This window comes from Apium graveolens, chromosome 10 (genome assembly GCF_009905375.1).
Source record: "Apium graveolens cultivar Ventura chromosome 10, ASM990537v1, whole genome shotgun sequence".
NCBI classification, from domain to species: Eukaryota; Viridiplantae; Streptophyta; class Magnoliopsida; order Apiales; family Apiaceae; genus Apium; species Apium graveolens.
The window spans coordinates 71,947,235-71,957,251 of record NC_133656.1 but is presented as its reverse complement, the minus strand read 5'-3'; the positions used below and the strand labels follow the sequence as shown (position 1 = coordinate 71,957,251).

The following is a 10,017-nucleotide window of genomic DNA, read 5'->3' as shown; positions in this document are numbered from 1 at the left end:
TTTGTATCACTAGGAAGTGTTCGTGGTGGTCGCTTCAACAAGGCATTAGCAATTTTTCCTATTTGGTCCTCCAGAGTCTTGATAGAAACAACCTGGCTTTGGCATATAAGAGCCTGATTTTTGCACATAAGCCTCAACTCCTCCAATTCAGATTTTTCATTCGCATATTGACCTGCATCTTTAGTTTGTTGTTGAAGTTGAAATTGTTGTCTTGGTGCAAATTATTGCTGAGAACCAGGAGAATTAAATTGATTGGATCCAAACTACTGATAAGGCTGCTGTACCGTATTCTGATTGTTGCTCCAGCTAAAGTTAGGATGATTCCAGTTGTCAAGATGATAAGTGTTTAGAACTGGTTGCTGTGATCTCTGAAAGTTACTCACAAACTGAGTTGATTCACTAGGTATAGCGCATTGCTCCATCGCATGCGAACCCGCACACAACTCACAAACTCTGGTTATCTGATTAACACCATAGTTAGCCAGAGAATCGATCTTCTTAGACAATGCCTTTAGTTGAGCAGTGATAGCCGTAGCTGTATCCACTTTAAGAACTCTTGCTACCTTGCCCTGTGGCAATCTCTGGGTTGGATACTGATATTCATTAGCAGCCATCAGTTTAATAAGATGATAAGCTTCCTCATAGCTCTTTGCCCATAATGCTCCACCTGATGCTGCATCAAGCATGGGTCTTGACTGTGCTCCTAACCCGTTATAGAAGCAATTGATGATCATCCAACCAGGCATTCCATGATGATGACACTTCCTAAGCATCTCCTTGTAGCACTCCCAAGCTTCATATAAAGATTCTCTTGATTGCTGCGCAAATTGAGTAAGAGCATTCCTGATTGTAGCTGTCTTTGCCATAGGGAAGAATTTAGTGAGAAACTTTTGAGCAAGATCTTCCCAAATAGTAATCGAACCAGCTGGTAGAGAGTGTAACCAGCTCTTAGACTTGTCCCTTAGAGAGAATGTGAATAGTTTCAGCTTCACAGCATCTTTAGAAATACCGTTGAACTTGAAGGTGTCGCGAATCTCAATGATATCCCTAATGTGCATATTGGGATCTTCCGTTGGAGAACCCCCAAACTGGATTGAATTCTGCACCCATTAAATTATGCCAGGCTTGATCTCAAAGGTATTGATAAGTGGATTTTATATCAACTTGGAACACTTTATTACAAGCTTAAATTGGTGTTTTGGACTCAAGTTGTTGGTATTTTGATGTGTTTTTGTGTTATTGCATTTTAGGTATCAGTTAAATTAAGAAAGGAGCTTTTAAAGGAAGTATGATGAAAAGTGATCAGATGTGGAAGCTAAGGCCAATTTCAAGTTGTAGAGAATCACGTTAGCTTCACGTGGACAGTTGAATCGCCTAATTCTGACGAGTAGAAATCAAGTTATGGGCAAAATAAGGTTAATCAGAATTTTCCAGAAAGAATGCAGACGCCCGCCTGCTAGGAGGCGCCCGCCTGCTAGGAGGCGCCCGCCTGCTGGTGCCGCGCGGCCGCCTGCTGATGCGTGGCTGATTTTGCTGATTTTGCTGAAAAAGCTTTTTTGAGTGAAATTTGATAATTTTAAGGGTACAGGTCCACTAGGGGCTTATATATACTCAAAAAAAGGGTTTTCATCATCCGGAAAGATTGAAATACCAAGGAGAAGACCTAGAAGCAGAAAACAACTCCGAAAAAGAAGATCTTGTTGTGATTCTTTGAATTAGTTGTAACTTTGGATGCTCATTTTCATTCTTGTTGAACCTATATCTCGTTTATTCATACTTTAATTATTATTCAGTTTATTAAGACCTTGTTTATACCATGCTTTCATTGGAACCCATGGTGACGATGAGTTCGATTATGAACTAATCGTTATCATGGGATTCTAGCGGATTTACTTATGGATTTCAATAGTTAATTTGTTTCGATATCTTGGTGTGTGGTGATTGATTGATATCCTAGTATTGGTTATGCTTATTCGTCTTATGTGCGTAGCTAACATATAAGATAGCGTGTTAATCTCTATTGAAGCGATAGTGAATATAGATGTTTGGAACTTGCCATGCTAGCATAGGTTCATGTATTTGTTATGCATGATTCGTAGGTAATTTTAACCATCTTACTTGCCCTATGTAATCACGATAGATAACTTGCGCATTAAACCGTTATGTTTTCAATTCTTATAGACATATAAGGACTAAGCATAATTGGTGTATATTCAACTTATATCTCTTTTGTGGATGCTTGGTAGTAGGGTATTCGTATAACGAAAGTTGGCGTTTACTAGTTTCGTGTTATCTGATTAATGTCATCACCATTACATGCTAAGGTTGAGAATAATAAGGCTAATGAATGAAGTATTTAATGAAGTCAGGATCCCATGTTTGTCATATATAGTAATTCAACCTCTATTCTCTTAGTTAATGTTATTTAGTATAATCTCTTAGTTTAATCAAAACCCAATTTGTTATTTGTCTTAGCATTGAGCGATAATCATACATTGTTGCATAGGTGCATAAATTGAACTTAACCTAAATCAGTCTCTGTGGGAATGAATCTGATTTATATCTTATACTACTTGCGAACGCGTATACTTGCGTGAATATTAGCACGTGTTTTCGGCCTAACAAGTTTTTGGCGCCGCTGCCGGGGACTCGGTGTTAATTTTTAGTTTATGTGCTTATCATCAGTGGTTTTTAAAGTTTATTGACTCAGATTCTTTTACTTTCACGGTTTATTTGTTTGTGTTTCAGGTACTCATTACAATGGGAGATCCAGCAGCACAAACGAAAGCCTTGATGGATTTTTCTTAACCCAAGATCAATGACATTCAATCTAGCATTGTCCGACCAACTATCACAGCTAATACCTTTGAGATCAAGCCTGGCATAATTCAATGGGTGCAGAATTCAATCCAGTTTGGGGGTTCTCCAACTGAAGATTCCAATATGCATATTAGGGACTTTATTGAGATCTACGACACCATAAAGTTCAACAGTGTTTCTGAAGATGCTGTGAAGCTGAGACTGTTCCCATTCTCTCTAAGGGACAAGGCTAAGAGCTGATTACACTCTCTACCAGCTGGTTCGATTACTACTTGGGAAGATCTTGCTTAAAAGTTTCTTACTAAATTCTTCCCTATGGCAAAGACAGCTGCACTCAGGAATGCTATTACTCAATTTGCGCAACAAACAAGAGAATCGCTATGTGAAGCTTGGGAGCGCTATAAGGAGATGCTTAGGAAGTGTCCTCATTATGGAATGCCTGATTGGATGATCATCAATTGTTTTTATAATGGGTTGGGAGCACAGTCCAGAGCCATGCTCGATGCAGCATCAGGCGGAGCATTATGGGCAAAGAGCTATGAGGAAGCTTATGATCTAATTAAACTGATGGCTGCTAATGAATATTAGTATCCAACCCAGAGATGTCCACATGGCAAGGTAGAAGGAGTTCTTGAAGTGGATACAGCTACGGTTATTACTGCTCAACTAAAGGCGTTGCCTGTGAAGATCGATTCTCTGGCTAACTATGGTGTTAAGCAGATAATTAGTGTTTGTGAGCTGTGTGTAGGTCCGCATGTGATAGAGCAATGCGCTATATCTAGTGACTCAGCTCAGTTTGTGAGCAACTTTCAGAGATCGCAACAACCAGTTCCAGACACTTATCATCCTGACAACTGGAATCATCCTAACTTCAGCTGGAGCAACAATCAGAATGTAATGTAACAGTCGTTCCAGCAGTTTAGAAATAAGCTATTCAACCCTCCTGGTTTTCAACAACAAATTATACCAAAACAACAAACTCTTGGTGCATGTCTATCTTCGAATACAAAATCTGAATTGGTGGAGTTGCGACTTTTGTGCAAAAACCAGGCTCTTATATGCTAAAGCCAGGCTGTTTCTATCAAGACTCTGGAGAACCAAATAGGGCAAATTGCTAATGCCTTATTGAATCGACCACCAGGAATGCTTTCTAGTTCTACAGAAGCCAATGCAGGCAAGAGGAAAGTCGAAAAATAGGTGAACACCATCACCTTGAGGTCTGGAAAGGTCGCAAGCCCCCAAATTCAGCAAGACGAAGAGCTTGAAAAATCTCAAGTTTTGGAAAATGCAGTTGTGGCTGAAGAAAAAGTGCAGAAGGAAGCAGAGGTAGAACCAAGGAAGATTATTGTGGAACACACTCCTCCTGAGGGTAATACAGGGGAGAAACAGATCTATCCTCCACCTCCTTTTCCTAAGAGGCTGCAGAAGAAAAAGCTAGATAAGCAGTTTGAGAAGTTTTTGGAGGTGTTCAAGAAACTTCATATCAGCATACCTTTTGCTAAAGCTCTTGAACAGATGCCTAGCTATGCGAGGTTTATGAAAGGTATTCTCTCTCAGAAAGTGAAGCTCGATGACTTAGAGACCGTTGCTCTAACAGAGGAATGTAGTGCTGTGCTACAACAAAAGTTGCCTCTGAAGCTTAAAGATCCTGGAAGCTTCACTATTCCTTGCACCATCGGAAACTTGTCGTTCGACAAGTGTTTATGTGATTTGGGAGCTAGCATCATTCTGATGCCCTTGTCTATCTTCAAGAAGCTTGGTCTGCCTGATCCGAAACCAACATACATGTCATTGCAACTAGCTGACCGTTCCATCGCTTATCCACGAGGTATAATGGAGGATGTCTTGGTCAAGGTGGATAAACTCATCTTTCCTGCTGACTTTGTAATTCTTGATTTTGAGGAAGATAAGAAGATTCCCATCATCTTAGGAAGACCATTCTTAGCTACTGGCCGAACTATGATTGATGTGCAAAAAGGAGAGCTTTCGATGAAGGTTTACGATTAAAAGGTCACTTTTAATGTGTTCAAGGAAATAAAGTTACCCACAGCTAAAGAGGAGTGCTTTAAAGTAGAGAAAATGCAGGTTTTGAATGCACCTCCGTGGAAGAGGAAGTTGGATATGCCATTCGATTCTCTTGGGTTAGCAGACTTAAAAAATTTTCAGGAGCATTTTGAACCATCTATTGAAGAAGCTCCCACACTTGAGCTCAACGGACTGCTAGATCACTTGAATTATTCATTCTTAGGTGCACCCCCTGACAAGGGGTTGAGATATATTTTTGATGATGTAGAGGGTAGCCGAACGGATCCTCCAATGCCTATAGAGGGTTCTTCTCTGGCACAGTAGGCAGTTAATAGGACTGGTGTTGGTGATGCGCAGTACAGGCGATTGACTAGGAGTATGGAGGCCATGCACGACATTCACTATAATTTTGCTGCGGATTTGACACAGGCTTTGGGCATTATTTCCTGTGCCACTGGTGTCGAGGTTGATTGGCCACCTGATCCTCCACCCGATGAGGGTGATTCTCCCCCTAATTAGGTATGCCTAAAATCCTTAATATTACCTTCAATGAGGACATTGAAAATTTTAAGTTTGGGGTGATAATATAAAGATTAGTAGTGTGTGTGTCCATATAGATTCATATAGATTCATATTGCATGTTTAGTTGTAGTTCATTCATATTTTTGCATGATTTTTCATTTAGGACATATTTATTTATTTTTATGTGATTTCATATAGTTGCATTTGCATGCATATTTAGCATGATCCCTTAAGATGAACTATGATATTTGATAAGTTGATGTTGATTTTAGTGTGGTGATGACGAATAGAGGGATGTTTAAGTCCTAATGAATTGATTTGCATGCCAGAAATAAATATTTTCACAAAGTCTTATAGGGTTGCTTTTGATCTATATCATTATCATACTTGTTTGTTGTTGAGATTTAATCACTTGGTTATATTTAGAATTTGTGATATTCTCGTAATGATGTAAAAACACTGATTTTTTTTACCTGGAGAAAAACTTGGATTTCATTGCTAGTTGTTGTAAGGTTAGGCATCAAATGGCTAGTAGCCGGCTCATATTTTTATGAGTAATCTAGGGTTGAATGAGATGGAGCAAAACACACTTATTCATAAATTATTGAAAAAAAAAGAAAAAAGAAAAAAGAGAAAAAAAAGAAAAAAAAAGTATGTGTTTATGCATAATTGATCAAGAGTGAGCTCTTAAATACTCAAGTTATTAAGTTCTAGGGGACTTTGTGCCTAGTGACCTAAGGCTTTTATAGTCTGGGATCCGCTAACCTAACGCTCGCTACATGGGTATTATTGCATAAGTCTTTTGTGACCTCATTCATTGCACGGTCAAATAAGCATCTTTGTTATGTGTTCAATAATAGTGTGAATCCTCGTATAACTCTAGTAGAAAGGAGGTGTTGTGAGTCATAATGCGTTTATTTTCTATTCTGTTTATAAACTTTTGATTGTTTCGATGATAGATAAGTTATGGTTATTGATCTAGTATCGAGAGATATCTGTTAAGCATTCCACACACGCACGTTTCTGATTTGTGAGTTGGTTTATGGGATTTATTCGAACTCTATTTTAAGTCATTGCATTCTTAGAGGTATTGGCTTATTCATTTGGTTATGGTTATTCTGAGGGGATCGATTGTAATATCATTTAGTTGTATTCACGTAGTTGCATTCATGGATTAGGTTTGTTTTGTAGTTTTAAGTCTGTTTATGCTTGAGGACAAGCATCGATTCAAGTTTGGGGGTGTGATAAGTGGATTTTACATCCACTTGGAATGCTTTATTACAAGCTTAAATTGGTATTTTGGACTCAGGTTATTGGTATTTTGATGTGTTTTTGTGTTATTGCATTTCAGCTATCAGTTAAATGAAGAAAGGAGCTTTTAAAGGAAATATCATGAGAAGTGATCAGATTTGGAAGCCAATGCCATTTTCAAGTTGTAGAGAATCTCGTTAGCTTCGCGTGGATAGTTGAATCGCCTAATTTTGACGAGTAGAACTCAAGTTATGGGCAAAATAAGATTCATCAGAATTTTCCAGAAAGGCTGTAGGCGCCCGCCTCCTAGGAGGCGCCCGCCTGCTGATGCGCGGCTGATTTCGCTGAAAAAGCCTTTTTTGAGTGGAATTTGATAATTTTAAGGGTACAGGTCCACTAGGGGCTTATATAAACTTAAAAAAAGGGTTTCATCATCCGGGAAGATTGGGATACCAATGAGAAGGGACCTAGAAGCACAAACAACTCCGAAAAAGATCTTGTTGTGATTCTTTGAATTAGTTGTAACTTTGGATGCTCTTTTCCATTTTTGTTGAACCTAGATCTCGTTTATTCTTACTTTAATTATTATTCAGTTTATTATGACCTTGTTTATACCATGCTTTCATTGGAACCAATGAAGACGATGAGTTCGATTATGAACTAATCGTTATCATGGGATTCTAGCGGATTTACTTATGGATTTCAATAGTTAATTTGTTTCAATATCTTGGTGTGTGGTGATTGATTGATATCCTAGTATTGGTTGTGCTTATTCGTCTTATGTGCGTAGCTAACATATAAGATAGCGTGTTAATCTCTATTGAAGTGATAGTGAATATAGAGGTTTGGAACTTGTTATGCTAGCATAGGTTCATGTATTTGTTATGCATTATTCGTAGGTAATTTTACCCATCTTACTTTCCCTATGTAATCACGATAGATAACTTGCGCATTAAACCGTTATATTTTCAATTCTTATAGACATATAAGGACTAAGCATAATTGGTGTCTATTCAACCTCTATCTCTTTTGTGGATGCTTGGTAGTAGGGTATTCGTACAACGAAAGTTGGCGTTTACTAGTTTCGTGTTATCTGATTAGTGTCATCACCATTACATGCTAAGGTTCAGAACAATAGGTTTATTGAATGAAGTATTTAATGAAGTCAGGATCCCATGTTTGTCATATATAGTAATTCAACCTCAATTCTCTTAGTTAATGTTAATTAGTATAATCTCTTAGTTTAATCAAAACCCAATTTGTTATTTGTCTTAGTATTGAGCGATAATCATACATTATTGCATAGGTGCATAAATTGAACTTAACGTAAAGCAGTCTCTGTGGGAAGAAATATGATTTATATCTTTTACTACTTGCGAACGTGTATACTTGCGTGAATATTAGCGCGTGTTTTCGCCCTAACAGGTATTAGCTGTGATAGCTGGCCTGATAATGCTAGATTGAATATCATTGATCTTGGGTTGAGAAAAATCCATCAAGGCTTTCGTTCGTGCTGCTGGATCTCCCATTGTAATGAGTACCTGAAACACAAATAAATAAATCGTGAAAGTAAAAGAATCCGAGTCAGTGAACTTTAACGACCACTGATGACAAGCACATAAACTAAAAATTAACACCGAGTCCCCGGCAGCGGCGCCAAAAACTTGTTAGGGCGAAAACACGCGCTAAAATTCATGCAAGTATACGCGTTTGCAAGTAGTATAAGATATAGATCAGATTCGTTCCCACCGAGACTGGTTTAGGTTAAGTTCAATTTATGCACCTATGCAACAATGTATGGTTATCGTTCAATGCTAAGACAAATAACAAATTGGGTTTTGATTAAACTAAGAATTAAACTAATAATTATAACTAAGAGAATTGAGGTTGAATTACTATATATGACAAACATGGGATCCTAACTTCATTAAATACTTCATTCAATGCCTTTTTGTTCTTAACCTTAGCATGTAATGGTGATGACACTAATCAGATAACACGAAACTAGTAAACGCCAACTTTCGTTGTATGAATACCCTACTACCATGCATCCACAAAAGAGATAGAAGTTGAATAGACACCAATTATGCTTAGTCCTTATATGACTATAAGAATTGAAAACATAACGGTTTAATGCACAAGTTATCTATTGTGATTACATAGGGCAAGTAAGATGGTTAAAATTACCTATGAATCATGCATAACAAATACATGAACCTATGCTAGGATGGCAAGTTCTAAACCTCTATATTCACTGTCGCTTCAATAGAGATTATCACGCTATCTTATATGTTAGCTACACACATAAGACGAATAAGCACAACCAATACTAGGTTTATACAATCACCACACACTAAGGTATCGAAACAAAATTAACTTAAGAAATCCATAATTAAATCCGCTAGAACCCCACGTTAACGATTAGTTCATAATCGAACTCATCGTCACCATGGGTTCCAATGAAAGCATGATAATAAACAATATAAGAGTACTAGGGTTCAAGAACAAATCAAAAATGAGCATCCAAGTATCAACTATATTAAAGAAAACAAAAGTATTCTTCTTCGTAGCCTTCTCGTGCTCTCTAGGTCTTCTTATTGCTGGCCTCCTTCTTGTTAAAATCATCTTTTTATGGGTATATATAGGCTCCAGGATGATCGAGACTCTCAAAATCTTCAATTTCGACTAAAATCAGGATTCCGGGGCAGAAACCGGGCGCGACCGTGCGGCCTTCGATCACGGCCGCGCTGAAATAGTGTTTCAGCGGCACGGGTGCGCTGCCTTCTGGCGCGGCCATGCTGACATTCTGGAATTTTTTCTAACAAATCTTGTTTTGGCCATATCTTGAGTTCTGCTCGTCAGAAGTAGGCGATTCAACTGCCCACGCGAAGCTAACGAGATTTTCTACAACTTGAGAATGGCCTAGGCTTCCAATTCTAATCTTTTTTGAGCATATTTCCTTGAAAAACTCCTTTCTTCATATAACTGATGCCTGAAATGCAATAACACAAAAACCCATAAAAAATACCAACAACTTGAGTCCAAAACACCAACTTAAGCCTGTAATGAAGCGTTCCAAGTAGATATAAAATCCACTTATCACTATCATAAATGATTGATCATCCTACTACGATATATTGATATGGGCAAACCCTTACCTACGTACAATAGAACGAGGGACATAGCATCCTAATTCTTTAACATTAAAACTATGAATAATAGGTGAGTTTCAAGAGGGAAAGGCCTCTTAACCACTTTACGAGTGCATGAACCAATATAATAAAAATATGAAATGTACAACACGTCTCATGACTATAGATGCCAAACTACGTAACAGGCATATATTACAATGATTACAATGCAAATAATGAAAACTAAAATTTCAATTATTTTGAATGA

At 37.9% G+C, this 10,017-nt stretch overlaps 2 non-coding genes across 2 annotated transcripts; one reads left to right on the top strand and one right to left on the bottom strand.

The window, feature by feature from the left end:
- Positions 1-744: 744 nt before the first annotated feature.
- On the top strand, positions 745-851 carry LOC141694710 (small nucleolar RNA R71). Its single transcript, XR_012563995.1, has one exon. It is a non-coding gene; the product is annotated as a small nucleolar RNA R71 (small nucleolar RNA).
- Positions 852-3,150: 2,299 nt separating this feature from the next.
- LOC141694581 (small nucleolar RNA R71) lies at positions 3,151-3,257 on the bottom strand. The gene has a single exon (XR_012563871.1). It is a non-coding gene; the product is annotated as a small nucleolar RNA R71 (small nucleolar RNA).
- Positions 3,258-10,017: the final 6,760 nt, after the last annotated feature.